The following is a 20,611-nucleotide window of genomic DNA, read 5'->3' as shown; positions in this document are numbered from 1 at the left end:
AATTTGTAGTGTGTTTTTTTCCAGTCAGTTTATCCGCACACCACTGTCTTTTCTAAATCATTTCCTGAGTCTTAACCAAAAGGCAGAAGCAGAATAATCAGAAAATGGCAAGACTTCCAGCTAAACAATATACCACAACAATTATTCTCTTTAATGTCAATTCAAAGATTAATAACCTGTATATATCTGTGCTAATTAAGGACACCAGGGCCAAGTGCAATGAGATATTGATTATTCCATGTCATCCTCTAATAAGCTGTTCAATGTAAGGCAAAGCAGTCTCTGGCCCCACCTAACCAGTTTTCAGACTGCTACCCAGGCCCTGTAGCGTCAGGGTCAATTAAATTATTCCGGTCCCCAGAATAGTGCAAATGTGGCTAGGTCTCACTTCCCTTTCTTTAGATATAGAAAAAGCTCATGGAAACACTAGTGAAGATATAACAGTGGACAGGATATTTTTATATTCAAGAGTTCTAGCATAGATAATATATTAATTTCCATTACGCCCACATAGGCTAAGTAGTAAATGTTAAAAATTTATATTCAATTTTTGTTGTTTTTTTGGTTTTGCTTATATCAATTCAACCTGGTCATTTTAGTTATCTCAAGCTGTTCTACTTTTCCTAAAGAAAACCATTTTGAGAAAATTTTAATAACTGAACAATGAGCTAAGTATACCATCAATGATCTTAGCATGAGGGATAAATTCTTCTGAACTGGAGTAAAAAAAAAAAAAAAAAAAAAAAAGGAAGAACCTTGAACACATATAAGAATATTTTGCATATCTGAAGAATAAAACTTGTTCTTCCTACAAATTAGACTCACCCAGAGGAAGGGATTCCCACCATTGAAAGGTCAGATGATGCATCCCATTTTCCTCATGATAAGCCTCTTGGAAAGCCTCAGCACCTGCCACCACCTCTGTGACAGTGAGTGCCCATAGCTTTTTATAGGAGAATTTTCACAGAGTTAAGACAGAAATGCTACATCTAATAGCTCACAGGCCACATCCCCCTATCCAACTACCCCCACTTCTTCTAGTGAATTGCTTGATTGTCCCTAAGGACAGGACAAGAAAAGTTGTAAACCAGGGGTCTCCAACCCCGGGAGCCTTGGACCAGCAGGAGTCCATGGCCGGTTAGGAACCAAGAGGCACAGCAGAAGGTGAAGGACAGGCAAGCAAGCAAAACTGTTGTCATTACCGCCTGAGCTCTGCCTCCTGTCTCCCCCACCAACCCCATGGCCCACACCACACCCCTCCCATCTGTGGAAAAATTGTCTTCCACGAAACTGGTCCCTGGTGCCAAAAAGGTTGAGGACTGCTGCTAAAGCATAGTTAAGGAATGTTACTTGAAAGAAAACCAGCATGAACCCCTACCCAGCTCTTCTGTACAAAAACCATCAGCAGATGGAGCCCTTTGCTAATTCAACAGTCTTTCTGGGCCCAAGTTCAACAGCCTGTAATAGCTGCATTCTGGATTTTTGTGGCTAACACTGAATTCCTAGCATCAGTAGGATTAGCTCCTTATTGCTTTTTTGTTTGTCTGTTTGTTTGTTTTTTAACAGGACCATCCAGGAACTATATTTCTACAACTGAATGGTAGGAAAATTAAAATGAATTTTCTTAGTAGTAGAGATAATGTTTGATGTATTGTTCTTGTATTGTCCTCAGATGTGTGGAAATGGTGCTTTTATTCCATAAATATTAAGACCTGTGTGTGTTGCAATAAATAACACATCTATTTGTTCTCTATAAATCAATCTAATATCAATTTGAGTTCCCCATCTCATCAGGCTGGAAGGAAATTTAGTAATAATTAGGGGTTCCTCAACCCACAGATCAGGGTCCTCTAAAGGTCCAGGGCTTACATAATGTCAAAGGAAGAGAAAGTATGGAAGGAAGGTTGGGCCTCTGGTCATTGGTCATCGGCTTGGCCAACTTACCAAAGATGTCTCCTCCCCTGCTGGGTCTTTCCCTGCTGCTTCTGATCTAAGTGTGGTATACAGGGATCCTCTGTGAGATTGGAAACCTCTCAAAGCCCATCTGGTCTTACTTTCCTGGAAGGGGCAGCATGCAGCCATCTGTCTCTGGGGTGTTGCAGAACGCATGGCCAAATTTCCTGCTTCTCTGAGAAGTACAGATATCTCTCATCTCAGCTCTAGAGCTCTCATTTATAAGTCAAATAAAAATATTTCTCCCTTTCTATTTCCCTTAGAACAATAGTCATCAACCTTAGCTACACATTGTAATCACCAAGAGAGCTGTAATACAAATACCGGTTCCTGGTTCTCACAGCCAGAGACACTGACCTATTGTGTGTGCAGTCTGGCTGGGACTCCCCCAGGGGATGTGCAGCCAAGGTTGAGGCCTATGCCTTCTCTCATAACACTCTCATCAAGGGGTTCCTCTCCCCTCAGAAGACTTGATGTTTGGAAACACGAGTCAGACAGGAAAGTATCTTCTTCTCTACTACCTATTTGAATGGACAGAAGGGAAATATTGGGAGTAAAAAAAATATTATTTCTTACCTTAGACAACCTTATGAATTATATGCAATGCAGAATACAAACAAGGAAAAGACACTAAATAAAACCTATTTGAGTTTTCACTTGAATCTGAAGGAACATTTCTGGTCAAGTATTTTCAATCTTTGTGTATCAAAAGGTTATATCGTAGCCTTGGCTGGTGTGGCTCAGTGGATTGAGTGCTGACTTGTGAACTGAAAGGTCACCAGTTCAATTCCCAGTCAGGGAATATGCCTGGGTTGTGGGCGAGGTTCCCACACATTGATGTTTTTCTCTCTCTCTTTCTCCCTCCCTTCCCCTCTCTCTAAAAAATTTTTTTAAAGGTTATATCATAATTGCTAAGCAACAAGTTTATGAAATATGATATCCAAGATAAGATTTTTATCCTATGAATCTTTGTAGGTGGTTCTTAAATATCTGTATTTAAATATTTTTCTTATTTGTAATGAGAAATGCTGTCTGTATAATTCAATAATAAACTATATATGTCAGATATTCTGACCAGCAAAACTCCAATGCAGATATAAATAAAACAGACAGAATGATTTAATAGTTTGGTGTTGCACAGTTAACATCTTCTATAATTTAGAACATAGAACTATAATTCTTCAGTTACAAAATATGTGAGCAAGCACTAACTTCTCCTAGGAATTTTCTCTATTACATAATTTCTTCCATCTTAATCTACGACAGTTACCTAAATTCTGTGAAATCAAGGGAGTAAAACTCCCTAACAGACCTGTTCTTCACCTGTCTATGGCTCTGACATTAAACATGGCTCCTGTTGGTTGCAGCATAGGAAGTGTAGTCAGTAGTGTTATGATACCTGTGTGGGTGCCAGGTGGATGCTTCAAATATCAGGGGGACCACTCTGTGAAGTGCATGGCTGTTTGACCACTGTGCTGTGTGTCTGAAAATGATGCAGAATAATAGTGAATGTAAACTGTGATTTATAAAAACCCAAAGCTTCCAATTTGTATATATCTTTTTTTTTACATGGTTGAGTTTTCAATATTTTAGTTTTATTTAATTGGATTTTATGTAATTGACAAATAAAATTGTAAGATATTTAAAGAAGTAAGTTGATATACCCCCCACCCTGTCAAGTTAACTAACACATCCATCACTTCACATATTTACCTTATTTTGTGAGTGAGAACACTTAAGTTCTACTCTCTTAGGAAATTTCAATACAGTGTTATCAACATGGGTTCATTAATTGTGACAAATACACCATATGAATATAATGTTAACAATAAGGGTAAGTGGGCATGAAGTATATAAAAACTTTGTGAACTAACTTTGCAATTTTTCTCCATGTTTAATACTGTTCTAAAATTAAAAGTTAGTTGGAAAAAACAAACAGAGGGCACAATACCTCGATATATGTGTAAATACAAATAATGCATGTGTATGGGTTCAGATGGAGGACATTTTTATTTTGTAAATAACACATGTACATAGTAAAAAAATTCTTCAAATATTACCAGAAGCTAAAAAGTGAAAACTAAAAATGGAAAGTAAACAAATAAAAACCCTCCAGTAAAGGACTAAGACACCAACAATTTGCTTTTTAAGAGTAAGTTTTTAATCCATAGAAAGTACTGTATGCTACTTTAAGAAATTTGTCAAGTGCAGTAATGTATAATAAGGGTAAAGTCATTGGTGTTCTCAATAAAAAAAGGTGAGAAAAATCACCTATATTCATATATAACTTTAAACATAACAATGACCTATAGTTTTAGTTTATTTTCTTAAAAAAATAAAGTGTTTTTATAATAAAAGTAAATATATGTTGTTTTAGAATAAGTGTAAATGTAGAAAAAAATCACCTATTTTTATAAGAAAAATTGATTCTTTTGTCATAAAAATTACTTTGTATTGTTTGATTCCTGATTGGAAAACACATATAGAAATTCTGAAAGTATATAGTATGAAAAATAAAATCATTGATATTTTCATGAGCTCTAAAAAACCTCCTTTTGCCTCTTGTATCTGGGCATACATGGGGAGTATGAGTGTCATGTGTGTCAAACTACACATATATATAATACATAGTGATGTAAGGAAATGCATGTAATACAATGTTAGGTAAAGGAAAGCATAATGCTATAATTTATTTACTGTTATAACCTCTAAATCAACAAGGTTATATAAAGTCTGTCCAAAAAATATCCAGCCGTGTAATATGAAAAATAGAGACATTTATTGAAGAGAAGACAAGATATAAGAAACATTGTACATAGGGCAATGACACCTCAGTCCCCTTCACAGTTATGACCATCTTGAGGAAATCTGGTTTATTGGTAATGGTTTCAATTAAGTCATTAGTAAATGCAGCACAATGTTGCTTCTGCTCTGGTAGCAGAATCCATGAAATAAATTTTGCTATGACACGTTTCATGCCAAGATCCTGCATCAAAATCTTAGGCACAGTAGTTTTTAGAATCCCCAGACCAGCTTCTAGTTCTCACACTGTCAGTTGTAATCAACCTCTGTGGATTGCAGCTCGTACACATTCAACATTCTCAGGTGTTCTGCTTGTTGCAGGCCTTCCAGAACATGGATCACAATGTGGATCACTTTCAACAGGTTCTCGACCATCTTTGAAGCATTTGTCCACACTTTTATTTGCACTGCATTCATTTCATCATCCCCAAAAGCCTTCTGAATCATCCAAATAGTTTCCATGGAGGAATGTTCAAGTTTAACACAAAATTTAATGCAGATTTATTGTTCTACTCAGGCAATCATTTCGAATGGAACAACCACACAGTACACATGCTCACTCAACAGCACCTACCACCGCCACTGACTAGCACAGTGAAGTTGTTACTGTTCACACATGCGCATTCTAGTCCACTCTCCTTGGCTGCCAGGTTATATCAATGTCTCACAAGCCATTCTCATTATAGGATAGTGGCTGGACTTTTTCCTGGACAGACCTTGGATATCTTTAAATTACATAGACTATTCTGTTTGTACTATGCTTAATTACTAGTCATCAAATGTTCCTCATTATAAAAAATGTTAAAGAGGGCTCTTTGTGATCTTACACCTATCAGAATGGCTACCATCAATAAACCAACAAACTACAAGTGTCGACGAGGATGTGGAGAAAAGGGAGCCCTAGTGCACTGTTGGTGGGAATGCAGTCTGGTGCAGTAACTGTGGAAAACAATATTGAGTGCCCTTAAAACATTAAAAATGGATCTCCCTTTAGACCCAGTGATTCTACTTCTGAAAATATACCCCAAGGACGCCTAAACATCAATGCAAAAAATATATATATATATATGCACCTCTATGTTCATAGCAGCAGTATTTTTAATAGTCAAGATTTGGAAACAGCCTGTGCCCATCCATAGATGAGTGGGTCAAAAAGCTGCAGTACATTTACATAATAGAATACTACACAGCAGTAAAAAACAAGAAGCTCTTACATTTTGCAACAGCATGGATGGACCTAAAGAAAATTATGCTAAGTGAATTAAGCCAGTCAGTGAAAGAAAAATAACACATGATCTCACCTATATGTGGAATCAAAGGAACATAAAAAAATTACAAACAAAATAGTAACAGAAGCTTAGATACATAAAACAGACTGACAGCTGCTGGAAAGGAGGGGTCGGTGAAAGATGGTGAAGGGATTAAGCAAAGAACATCCATGCCCAACCCATGGACAAGGACAGCAGTATGGGGACTGACTTGGGGAGGGGAGAGGATGGGGCTGAGTGGAAGTGGGGAAAGGGAGAGAAAGCTGGAACAACTGTAACAGCATAAACAATAAAAACAAAATTTTAAAAAGAAGGGCTCTTAATGAATTATGGAAGATTAAAATAAAATGGCACCTCTACCCTTTCCTTCTAATCTTAGATCCCCAGAACAGGACACCCTCAGATGCCAGACATGTCTCTTCTCAGCTGAGAGACTGGATTCCACCCTAAGTTCTCCCTACGTCTGAGAAATCAGTCCTTTCTTAGGGTTCCTTACTTCCTTTCTGCAGGTGCAACTCTCCAAGCACCACGCCACAATGGAAGCTGACTTTGTATTGGGCACATTGACTTCTAAGAGCCACTCAGAAAAATAAGAGCTTGATTAATATTATTAGCTCAACTACTCAGTTTTCCTTAGGGAGACAAAGTAAAATATTTTATGTGGCCAGGTTATGATGACCTCTACAAAATTGTCTCTGGCTCATTTTTTCTAAAACAGCTCATTTTAAACCAAGCAAATTCGGTGTGACTTTTACTTTTTATGCTAAAAAATAAAAAGGAACACTTTTTAGAAAAATCCCTTCTCTGTTACAATCAGACAGTTTTCCAGAAGTCCCTTTCTTTACTTGCTTTGTATCATGAGTTACTCAGTTCTGAATGGGCTGCCTTATATGTTCCAAAAATTCCCTCAGTGTTTCTTCTCTTCTGACATTACTTCTCTTCCCATGGTCATTGCTATAATGGATTTGTTTCAGTTGTATATTTCTGTCACTTCAAAGGTAATTTGGGGAGAAAAGAGGTGCTATCTATTGATTGAGAAGTATACACTTGGTTCTCATCTAGAGCGAGAACCCCGGCAGCAGTGAGGAGAATGAACACCTAGAATGTGAGATGGGAAGCTGGAAAACAGTAGCTTCTGTGATTATTCAGAGGAGAAATAAAGAAAGCCAGAATTAGAGCCACATCAGTGGGATGGAAAGGAGGAAATATATTGATCCCTGTTTTTGACAAAATGTACTGTGTTTGGTGGAAAGACAAAACATAACACAAAACACAACCTGAGTTTCTCGGGCTTTCATCGTGTAGGTCGTATAAAGATCATGCAAAGAGAAATAGCTCAAATTTCAACAGTTTTCCCACTGTCTCAAGCAAGACCTCTGCCCTAGGAAAAGTCTCCCTTGTTATTTGCGGTGTTGCCAAAGAGTGGCTCACATGTGTTCACAATCCCCGCTGGACTCCACTGCTCCAGTGAACACCAAAGACACACTGAAGTCCTCTATAACCATGGAGTGGTTTGAAATAATACCCAAGCTGTAATCAGGCTGAAGCTATGGACAGTTAGAGCTTTCTTGCTGGGTTTAAGGTTAGTATCTCTTTTTTCTTAGAATGAGTTCTCACCCAAGAAGAACTTCAGTTCTTTTTCTTTTTTTTTGGTTTCTCAATACATATTCTTTTTTTTTTTAATGTTTTTTATTGATTATATTGTTACAACCATTCCAATTTTCTCCCCCTCGCTCCCCTCCACCCGGCACCCCCCTCCCCCAGGCACCCCCCTCCCCCAGCAAGCCCCCCCAAGTCCATACCCCTGGTTCGTAAAAATTAACTATCCCCCCCCTCTCAAATATTAGGACCCTTTGTAATCTTGTAAAGGACAATGGGCGAAGGTCTCAAGCTCCTCTAGCTGCTTCAAGCTGGACATGGTCGTCGTCCTACCTACCCTTGGGTCCAGAAAACCCTAATAAGAGTGGGGGTGTGGAGGGGAGGGTGGCCTTCCCACATGGGGAAGGATCGTGCAGACTCCAGGTCAGTTGGCTGTCTCCGGTCATCGGCGTGCTTGCTTTAACAGGCAGAACTTCAGTTCTTCTGTAAATAGACCTCTGGTATGATCATACCCATACAGGGACAAAGCTGAATTCCATCTGAATGCAAACTGTAACCTCCCTCCTCACCACACCCAATAAACCCAAAATAAACATTTAAAATCATACAAAGTAGCAGTTTGTTAAATTCTAAAAGAATACAGACAACAATCAATAGACATACTCACAGATAAGATTTCTCTAGATAAAGAGAAATTGTCTGAAACAAAGGAGGATTGTAATTGAAAGTCTTTAAGATTTGGAGACCTAGAGTGGTTACAAATGAAAGTGGTTTTTGCCTCTTTCACCCAAACATCCTCTCTCAGTCTCTTGAGTCCTCCCTCCTCTCTCCTCTCACTGCCTGATTCTATAGTAGGCATTTAAAATAATCTGTTACCAGACTAAAGGGATCCATTTTTCTGTGTGCATCAAAGCCCTATAAGACACAAACAGGAGTTTGCAGGCAAGAAAGTAAAGTTTTGTTTTAAGAAATGGTGCCAAGCTCAGAGTCACAGGTGAGCTCATGCTCAGAGGCCTGGTTCCCATGGCTTCCAGGGGGAAGGGGGATTATATAGGGGGAAAATCATTACTCGTTGGTGGCTAAAGGAGTTGAGGTTGTGGGCTCTACTGATTGGTTGGGACCAGGGTGAGGTTTCTGATGTCAGCCCTGGCACAGTTCTGTCTGGTCTCCTGAGGGTGTGGTCAGGACCATCATTCAGGTTTCCTGGGCCTGCTGCTAAAACACAACTAAAGTCTTGATGTTATCTTTAGCTTAATCAAAATTGCTTCTGAGGCTTTGTTCTTTAAGACAGTTTAATGCTGAGCAGAATCTGATGTCCTAAGGGCTTAATGATTACGAAAGGGAGTGAGCAGATAGAAAGGAGAAAGGGCCACGTTAAAGAAATGGAGTTTCTGTTAAGGTCACAAATCTATGAACTAAGAATGGAGTGAGTTTGCCTTTCCTTCAGTACCAATTCTATTGGTAAATGTGGGTTCTGGCTGCAGCAGCTTGAAATGACTTCTGTGCCTCTGGGGATTTCTGAAGTGTGCTCTCGTTCAGGTGCTGCGTACACTGGGTTTGTTGTTTCCCAACAGCTGGGATGGAACTGGAGCTATTATGGTTGTCAGAGAACATGAACAATGGTGCTGATGAGCATCGTGAGAAGAGAAAGACAGACAGAAGTGGACAGGAAGACAAGGCAGAGAGGAAAGGGGCAAAAGCCAGCATTTCCAATTCATCTCTTGGTTATTTTGAACCATCCGCTCTTCCAGTTAATACTAACAGGGCAGGTTCATTTTCACCTTTAACATCTGCCCTAGACTTTTCAGGTTAACTCTGTGCCTAAGGTTAGTGGGAACCTAATATTTTAGACTTTCATTAACATTTAGTTGTTTATGAAAATTGGATTTCAAAGTACCAATAAAGAAGATTTTGAGTTCTCAAGAATCACCATCTCCCCCATATTTTTGTAACTGCTTACTGGTGGTGGGAAGAAATAGATGCCATTGACTGGGCTACAGCAGCAGCGGACATCCCCACCTAGTTAGTCCTACAGGTAGAACTTCTGTCACCCAAGAGGAAGGACATTCCAACCCCCTGACATGTCATCTCACAAAACTTTATAATGAATAAAACCTTTAAAAAAATAAACCTTCCTCTAATACATAATGTCACCAGAAGATATTGCCAATATTTTGTTAAGTGAGAAGAAAACAACAACAGGGACACAATCTCAATTGTGTGTGTCTATGGAAATAAGTCAATACACACACACACACACACACACACACACACACACACACACTGTATATATACCCAGAAGAAATTATATCAATGTTTTGGGGTTGTGTTAATTTTTACTTTCATCTTTTATTTATGTGTTTCAAATAGCAATGTAAGAATATAGCTATTATTTGTGGAGAGCATCCTATATACCAGGACTAGGGCCAATACTGACACCTCTGAGGTCTTGGTAGTAGCACTTAAACTTGGAAAACAACAAAAAGTTGGATCAATAATTTGTCCTGGCTATGTCAGCTAATGAGGACTGAAATGGATCCCCAAACCAGTCAGTCAGACTCACGAGTCCTCACTTAATTACATGTGTTACTTTGGGAAGGAAAGGGAAAGAGCTTTCTTTTTAAATGGACTGTGGTGAACAAATACAAAACTTCAGTTAAATGCAATAAACCATTCTCTTTATTAACTTTGTTTAGTGACTATCCATTGATCCAGAATTATTAAATGTCCTACTGATTTATTATGTCTGGCTCCTGTAATTATCATTGTCCAAAAAGTTAAACTATATTACATATACTTACTCTATGTTAAACTTATGATTGGAAGCTAATTTCAAAGCTGGCTAGAGCTACCAATTAAGCTAATAGCTGTGGAGACCTGTTCTATCAGGAATGTTTTTGCTCCCACTGGGAGCAAAGGAACAGCAGAAGACAGCTAAGGATCAAAAGATAAATCTTTACAAACTAATCAATGGTAATTGACTTGTTCAGAAACCTAATATATTAAATTAATTACAAGAAATATCTATTATTTTCCCACCATTTCTCCTCTCAATTCATCCATTTTTCTAAATTCCGTTGGCTTCATTAATTTTTGCTTTAATCGTGCATGGACTAAGGATGTTAACTTAATCAGAAGCACAGAAATTAGAATAAATTTGTTTTAAAAAAAAAACATTGTCTTCTTTTTCCAGCTATCTTTATTAATTCCTGACTGGTTCAAGTTAATAACACTAATCCAAAATACATCGTTAGTTCTTTGAAGACACTAGATAGGTTGGGAAAAATCACATTAAATTAGCATGCCTAAAGTAGCTCATATCCAGCCATACGAAAATGAATAGAAGCAGTTTGAAAATGAGAAGAAAGCAATAACTAGAAAATACAACCCTGAACACTTCCTGTGTTCATTCTCAAGCAAAGTCAATGGAAATGAATACTGCACCAGACTTTGGCCCCAGTTAATAGATGAATCTCCTTTTATCTTGCTGTTAGAGGGACAGTGGCTTCTTTTTCTGATTCATTAGTGGCATGAAAATGTCTCACTGCACTTTACCCCTTTATCTTCTCAAGAGCTTAAATAAAATGCTCCAATCACTGGGGTCTCTTTGCAACATAAGTTATATGTTCTTTAAGGAACTGTTTAATAAACTCTTTGAAAATCTTGATTTACATTTGAAGAAAGGAACTAAGCCACAGTAAAGTCTGTTTACAGTAATCGCTGGCCAGCTATTTGTGAGCGAGACATGGCCTAACCTTTGTCGTCCCTGATTCATTCCATCTCTGAGGCTGCATTGCAGCTGCCTTCTAGCTCACAGGCAGAGCCCTTACGTTTCTTGTAGGTGGAAATGTGCTTCCCTATTATGCTGATTCAGAAGGTTGATTAAATTTAACTTGAAGCTAGACTCACATCATGGACTGCACAATAAATGTATAACTTTTATTCTGCCACTGAGAATAAGTGGAAAATTTAATTCAACAAGTATCACTGAATATCTATTTTGTGTAGAGACATGCGAGGATGCCTTGCGGTATTGTAAAGAGACATAAGACTTGCTCCCTGCCCTAACGGTTTAGTTAGTAATTAGTTATTCACAGCAAAATATGATCTATGAATGACTAACAGAAGGAAGAATAAAGGCAGCTGAGGATATTCCTATGGGAGAGGCATTTAAACTTAGTAGAGAAAAAATTAAGCAGGGAAATTGAGTTTAGAGGAAGGTATTCAAAGCAGAAGAATCCAGAGCAAGGACAATGTAGCAAGAACATACTGGCAAGTTCAAGGACACATGGGTAGTTCAGCTGAATATAAGAGGCATGGAGAGACAGAAATGAGGGCAAAGACAGAACTTTGGCATACAGGAGCCATATTGAAGGCCTAAGAGCACAAGCTTCTGAGCCCTGGTTCCCTTGTCTTTTTTAATGAAGATAATTAATATTTACCAAATTAGCTTCTATTAAGGGTTAAAATAAGCAATGTAAGCAATGTATGTGAAAGCACTTTATAAGATTTAATGGGTGTTACAATTAATCTACAGAGGACTTAAAAGTTATGAAAAGACAGAGATTGCAAACTGATGGCCCATTGACTGTTTTGTTGGTTGCGTTTTTTGTGTGGTGGAGGGTGAGTGTGGCATGCAGATGGTTTTTAAAATAAGAACATTTCAAATGTAAAAAACATATTTTCAGTTTCTCTTGAATACCAAGATCTGATTGCTGGCCCCACAAACTGACATGGCAATAATAGGCTAGCAGTTGGCCTTTAGAGAGATCAGGAACTCTTTAGTTTGCAACACAATATCCATTGCCTGTTGTCTTAATCCAGACCACTTCATTTACATCACTGCCCCATCATGGGGTTTGGTCACCTCTGTGCTATAAGGCTTACCAATTCAGTGATGGTCCTATCTGCCTAGCCATTATCAGACATCATGGCCACCCCCCAGCAGATCCTAACCCAATGATAACTCAGCCTAGCAGTTATCCCTCTCCACTAGTGGTTGGAGTACCGTAAGTTCATTTTTTGCCCAAACCTGAGTGGCCAAATATTGTTGGAGAGTAACACAATGATGCTGATTAGGGTCACTTCAGATTTTTGACCACAAATCCAAACAGTCTTGAAACTACCAATATTCCACTGCACTTTCCTAGTAATTCCCTGCCCTGCTTTCTAAGATCTTTATATCTATCCTTATCTTTCTTTAAACTGCCAGCACTCCCTTAATCACACCTCATCATCGTCCTCACCAATTCCACCCATCTTTCTGTAGGTGAACCTGCTTGCTTGGCTCTCACCTCTGTTACAGTAGAAGTCTCCCTGCTCCTAAAACCAACTGCCCTTCCCCCACATGTACACAATCCCACCCCCTCCCACGTGCTTCAAGACAGTTCTTCTTAAATGATTCCCTTGTTCCAGTATCATCGTTTCACTTTTTGATCATTCACATTTACGTAATGTCTCTTTATTTTTTTAACTGCATATTTTTTCCATGTCCATGAGTTCTCTTTCTTTTTTCCTCAATCTCTGCAGCCCCAGCTCTTAAAAACTGTCTCACTTAATCCCATATACTCCCCAGCGACAACTGTCCCACTTCTCTAGTTTATTCAGAACAAAAGTCCTCCAAAGAAGTTCTACTTTCTAAATGACTCATTGTTTCCTCAGTCTACTCCAGTCAGGAAGTACAGCTTTTTTCTCCATCATCTCACTGAAATGGTTTCAGTTAACGACACCCTGATGATCTCATCTTGTCCGTGTCAATATTGAATTCCCGGTATTCAACTGATCTGACTTCTCAGTAAGAGTTAACAGATAGGATGGACCACTCTCTCTTTAGAATTCTCTGCTACTTCATTGATGTGATATTCTTCTCATTTATTGGTCTCTCTTTCTCATCTCTTTTGCTGTGGGACTGGACCTCTAAATGGTAGAGAGCCTCAGGTCTTGGTTGTCAGACGATGTCTCTAAAAGGACTTTTTCATTTAGTTTCATGTATTTAGTTAACATTATATGCTAATGGTCCTCAAATTTATATCACCTCCTCAAATATCTCTCCTGAACTCTAGATTCATATTCAACTGCCTACTCAACATATCCCTTTGGATGCCTAGCTGAAAATTTACCATGGATAAAACAGAAACATTGACTTTCCAACATCAAAACATAGACATGGGCCTAGATCTAGATTCAAATACAAACACAGGTGTAATTAAAGAAGTAGACATAGGTAAAGACATATCTACATACATATTCCCACTACTGAGCCTTCCTCATTTATTTACTGAACAAATATTTATTGAGCATCTACCATTTTCTTTGTGTGTTCTAGGTACCTGTGGTACAAAACAAGGAGAGTTTATACTCAAGTAAATGGCACTAACATTCAACCAGTTGATTAGGCCAAAAACCAGGATGCATCTTTATTTTCTTTCTCTCACACTCCATGCGCTCATCAGCTCAAACCGCAAAACATCCCAAATCCAACCAAATCCCACCAACTTGTTTCTAAAACCTAAACACAAGCCATTGGACTCTGCCTTCTGGATTTCTGTCCTAACTGGTCTTCCTGAGTTCACACTGCTCCCCTTATTCTTCATCTACTACCCGGAAGCCACAGTGACCTTTCTAAAGCATAAATCAGATCACAATGCTTTCCTTTCAAAACCTCCATAGGTCTTACATTACTTCTGAGATAAAATACAAGCTTCTGACAATACCTACAAAGTTCCGTATAATCTGGCCCTTCCTAACTTAGATAAGGAAACTTAGAGAGAAATTGAACAAACTAAGATCACACTGTGGTAAGTTGTAGAACCAAGTAGTTGAACTCTAAAGCTTGTGCTCTTTCTTGCTATATTATACTGTCGCCCTGAGTACCTTTCATTCATTGGATGGCATCCAACTCATATAAAAACCCCATTGTATGGACCACTTTTCTTAGATAGACTTTCTGCTGTGGTGCCTGGTTCTCTCTAGCCTGAACCACATGTTAGAGCACAGCCCTCACTCCCATCTCCAGTTTCTGTAGCTCTTTTTTCAAGGCTGTATCTGGCTCTGATAACTTTCATAGCTAATGGAGGAAGACCTCAACCTTAGATTCCATAAAATAAGAACCTAAAGGACTTGGTTCACATTTTTCAGCAGGTCAAAACAGAGGTTGCTGACCAGCTTTGGACTGGTTCTTGGGCCATATGGAAATATATGGATGCAAGAGAGCCTGGGAAGTGTCGTCGGCAGTCGTCCGTCTCGAGAGACGATGGTGTAGCTTCTTAAGAGTCTATCTGCACCGCCGAGAATGGTTGTGCAGTCCGACTCGGGAGTGACACGGTATCTGTCTCCTCCCGTGTTGAATCGACATCTTACGATGACGCTGGAGTGCCCTCTCCAGTGAAGCTGAAGCTACAGAGCCTGGGCAGGGTGATATGGAGGGTCTGCTGTTGCCCATGCAGCAGACCCCCCCTCTCTTCGCAGCTGAAGGGTCCAAGGGAAGACGGAGTCAATACAGCTTGGCTTCAGGTGCGCCGCAGGAGTTGCCGGTGTTGACTACAACGTCAAACCGCCTTAGAAAAAAAAACAAAAACAAAAAACAGATGTAGCCATTTTTGGCCTAACTTCATAGTAATATTCTTTTTTCTGAGTATTTTTTATCAGAGGTTGAATTTGAACATGTGGAACTCAGGAATAAGGAGGGCCAACTGTATAAATAACAATGGATTTTGCAGTAATGACTATATTTTTTTTATGATAGAGCAATTATTGGTACACTTTACAGACTAGTGACGATTATGAGGCAAATGTGCAGACTTATATTTATGCTGTTTATTCATTATTTGGTCAGTACATGTCAGTGAACTTGAATCATAATTTGAAGCTAATAACGTAATCACAATGGGGCAATGTGGTTGAAGTTTATGAACAACTCCTTATATGTTTGTTTATTTGAGAAGTACTTGGGGCCTCGTCCTGGCTGGTTTGGCTCAGTGGATTGAGCATCGGCCTGCGAGCTAAGTGTCGCTGGTTCGATCTTCCAGTCAGGGCACATCAGAGAAGGAAAACTCTGACTCCAAAAAACCTCCGCTGCCTTGCGGCATACCTCTTCAGGGGAAAGGCTAAGGGAGTAAACCCCGACAGAAAATCCGGAGCCGGAGTCCCTAAGGCCTGGGAAGTGTAGTCCCAGGATATTCAACCATTTCCCAGAGTCAATTCTATATGTGAATGAAAAGGATAACCTTTGGTGAAGAGCTGGCCATATCTGCCACACCCTATTATTAGGCATTTAGGTTTATTCCAGTCACTACATTCATAGATTAAAAATGAATCAGAATTATATATTTAATACTCTTTTATTACTTTTGGTAAAAGCAGTTTATTTATGCCAAAATGATTTGAGGAATAAGACCATTGTTATTGTGTGCATTTATGATCTCACCATGGTGATTATTAAAAATTTGAACAATTCCCATGAATTACTTTATGTCAGAACTTAATAACTTTAATCACAGTTTGTTTTCTATGGGGTCCATTCTCATTTAATAATACAGATGTTGTCCTTAAATAAACCACTTTTATTATCAATTAGTAAATGATAAATGGAAGTTCCCATTCTGTGGAATTTTAGATAATGAAACAGTAGTTCAAGGATCATTTGACCCACTGATCCTAGTCAGATTTATCAATTTGATATATTTAAAAACCTACCAAAAACTTGTCACATGACAAATGTTTATTTTTAACTTATTTTTATAATATAATGCATAATCCCTATAGCACTATCTAAATACTGTACTTCAATGGCAAAAAATATCAATTTACTTTTGTCACTGTTCTTTTTGTCATTTATATCCACATGCTGATTACAATGGGAGTAGGAGAACCTTAATTATATCACATTTTAATAAATAATTTTAAGACTTTTAATAGTGATACTTTTTATTGAGGTAAACATTTGCTTTCTTCAAGACAATTTTCTGACTAACAAGGAGACCATTTATTGAGCTGTGGTAACTCTGATTTTAAAGTCACATTAGGTTTCCTGCCTAAAAATTTTTAAGTTTTATACCCTGGAAGAGATAGTCGTTCTTAAAAATCACTTTGCTTTTAATTACGTCTTCTTGTCAAAGGAACCAGGTAAAAACACTTGATCTTTAGACTTTACCATTGAATTTAAATTCATGCAATGCCTAACCCAGAAACTATGGTTAGGGCTTCCTTTAGAAAACAGATTGCTTTATCTCTTTATTCCAAAGAAAATGAAAATTATTTCTGGCTGACTTAACAAATGCAATCAGAGTATTTCATGCTGAACTACCTGATTTAGATACATGACTATAATCTGTATAAAGATGCACTAATTATCCTTGATATTTGGCCAAAAATCTGCTTTTTGGCTTCAGCTTTGGCTTCAGGCTTTGGAAGTTTGAAGAGCCAAATGCCCACTTGAGCATAACTTCAGTTATCCCTGAATTTGTGCCTGGTCACTGATCACAAGATGACATAGGTTAATACAGCTAGTCATCATGATAACAGTAACAGCTACAAGGCATGTCATTCTCATTTATCATTAATTGTTATCTGAATATTTACTTTCAAATATAGATAAGCCTTTTAGACACAAATTAAAATGAAAATCTCTTAACAGGCTTTATATTTTGAAATTCTATCAGGTTGACTCAAAAATGTATTTTACTGTAAAAATGGAATTCTGCAATAATTAATAATTACTGAGTAGGCTGTTAAGTTTATGTTTAAGAATAAAAATGTTCAAATATCAAAATTGATAAATTGATTTCTTTTTAATATTAGTTACTGTAAATATTTTAAAAGCACGTTAAAGAAATAATTTGGTAAAAATATTACATCTTTTTTGAGTCAACAAATATTCATTAAACTTAAATAATAATGAATGACTGAGGAGCAAATATAAAATATGATTAATTGTTTGGTATATAAGCATGAATAACATGGGACATAAACTTTAAGAAAAATATTTAATTTATACTTTTTAAAACATCATTTGTGTCATAAGTCTTTCTTTTAAAGTATGTTTTAGAATTGTGAATTCTTCAGAGCTTGTAAGAATAATAAAGAAAAATGAGATTATAAAATTTTTCTTCTCTTCTACCAGCCTTATTTGAATGGGAAAGTCTATTTAATATTACAAAAAAAAAAAAAATGCAGGTGTAATCTAGCAGTAGAGAAATAACTATTCTGCATGTTAATGTCAAAGATTTTAAATTTAATTAAATTTAATATTTAATAAGACTTTAATGTTGAGTACATTTATTATAAAATTCTAGAACTATTTTTGTATCCCAGTTTACTCTGTCTTCAACCAGATACTAACTTTCATACTCAGCTATTGAATATTATAAATCTCTGCAACTACTTGTACCGAATATTCTGTCATTTCCTGAGCAATCTCTATTTCTAATTACGAAAACATGGTTACTGTGACCAGGGTAAAAAAAAGCTAAGGCATTCTGAATTGGAAATTTTTCAGGTTCACATTCATAATCCAGGAGAAACAGTACAGCTATTTCTGTACTCTGAAGTTTCAACAGGTGCAGAAATACAACAGATACTTTCAGAAATCTGTTGGTAATTAAGCACGCTTTAATGAGACAAATGCAATAAACATGTCTTAAACTCTCATGTCCTAAACAACCGTGAAGACGCAAACAATACGAAGCAATGGCTTTCGGTCACTGGACAACAGCCAACAAGAACAGTGACCCCAGCGAGAAGTGAAACATGAGGCAAGCCGCACTATCGCCACAACTCAAAGCCTGGGGAGGGTCTCCAGATGGCAGCTCAGGGACAGGACTCTCAGACAGCCCAAAGGTCTCCCTGAGCTGACAAGAGTTCAGAGTTCAGAGTTCAGAGTTCAGAGAGGCTGTGGTAGCTAGACTTCGTGGAGTAATGTACCGGTGAGGGGAGAGCTCCAGAGCTCTGCAGAGCCCCCCGGTGTCCAAGGCTGAGTACATCCTGATCAGCGGCGCCTGTGTGGTGAAACTCCAAGCCTGGAAACAACCACTAGAAAGAAGGAGGGAGAGCAATTTCCTGAGCTTACACGGGCCTTAAGTACATCATAGGGCCCCAGCCCGTGTGAAAAGACCTCCTACACAAGGTATTGAATGGAGTCCACCAACCGTTATTATTACCTCCGTAGTGGGGCCAGATTAGCACTTAATTAAAAACTTTTCTACACCAGCCTAATAAACTTGAAATGTCCAAAGGATGCAGCTATTTCTGAGTAATTTAATTGAATATCAGAACAAAGCCCGAAAATATTTCAAGTGATGCAAAAAAGGTCACACCTAAAAAGTATAAAATTCACAATGGCTGATTTGCAAGCAAAATTGGCAACCTGTACCCAAAGTCACTTAGATCTAATAAAATTGCTGTGAATATCAGTAAGACCTACAGAAAAGCTGCCCAGAAAATACTCAGAAAATTATCCAAGAAAGAAATGAACTCACAAATCATATTTCAGGAAAAGGTGAGTCATCAAAAGCAAACTGTTCTTTCTTGGGACCTGTGGCCTGAGCATGTGACTCATTATTAAATCCAAAAGGATATTGGATCTGTGAAATATTTTTAATAAGGATGCTGCTCAACCTCCAGAATATTTAGTACAGATAGACATAATCATGAAACAAAATAGATTTGAGTGAGACAGTAATATTTAATAGTTACAAAGTGTTTTTTAAACACCTCTTTAAAAATGGGATAACGGGGATAGATTAAAAGGTGGATAAACTACAGTAGTGTACTCTACTGGGGAACTTTATTAAGCAGATATGTGAAGTCATTGGCCAAAGTATCATATCACCTCCCTATGGTTTCTGAGGACAGAAAATTGTCTGTCTGATTTTATCTAGCCCTGCTTTCTACTTATGTTATATTAGCATCTAAAACTTCAATTTCTGTTCCTTTTATTTTATATCATCTACAATTGTAAAATGGAAATAATTATTGCTCCCTGAGGCCCTGTTATTTGCTAACATTTCATGGTAGTTTTGTATAGTTCAAGTAATAAATCCTTCACTAAAATTATCAAGCCTTATATCTCCAGTTATTTGAAGTGATTTCTCCTAAAAAGCATAATATTTAGCTATGACAACACCTTTAAAATGAAACAAGAAAGGGCAGGTTGTCCTGTTAGCAACAGAGTGGTTGATTAAAGTGTATGAATTAGTCTATTATGCTGCTTTTTGTTCTTATACCAACAGTGATGGGGCAACTGAGAAACTGGCTTTGCTCTTATGGGGGTTCACTGAGACCTAAGCAGTGCTCTGACGCTATATAAGGAACAGCTCATGGATCTTTTATCTTACAGGGCTGGCTATTCAATTCAGTTTTATACTTACTGAATTCCTGTACTGTGGCTGGTCCTGGGGAATAGAAAGTTTGGGTGGACACAGTTCATGCCCCCAAGAGGTTATCAGTCCCATAGGGAGGACACTGAGTAAGAAAATAATTATAATGCAATACATATAAAATTATAATTTAATATTAGAAATTACAAAATTGAAGCCAGCAGGGACGAGAGGTTTAGGACTCCACCTAAGAGAGGGAAAGCATCTCAGAGGCAATGAAATTGAACTTCAAAAATTAAAAGAGAAGTTGCAAAATTAGTTAAGTGTGGAAGGGGCTGGAATTCTGGGCAAAGAGAACAGGATACATAAAAGCCCCCAAATATGATAAAGCTCAGCCTGTTCAAGGCTCACAAATACACATCGATGAGACTATGAAGGGGGGTTGCCCAGAAGAGGGGAGGGTGAGAAGAAAAGGAAAGGACATTGGGGGCTTTGACGGAGGAGCTAATCATGAAAGGCCTTGCCTGCACAGCTGAAGAACTTGCCTTCATCAGAAAAGTTATAGGACACCACTACGGATTTTATGCAAGGGAGTAACATGATTGGATTTGCATTTTACAGATCATTTCAGCAACGATACGAAGGGAGAACTGGAGGCAGGGCCAGACTAGAGGT

The sequence above is a fragment of the Furipterus horrens genome, unplaced genomic scaffold (genome assembly GCF_987537825.1).
Source record: "Furipterus horrens unplaced genomic scaffold, mFurHor1.1.pri manual_scaffold_6, whole genome shotgun sequence".
NCBI lineage: Eukaryota > Metazoa > Chordata > Mammalia > Chiroptera > Furipteridae > Furipterus > Furipterus horrens.
This window is presented reverse-complemented; position numbering follows the sequence as displayed.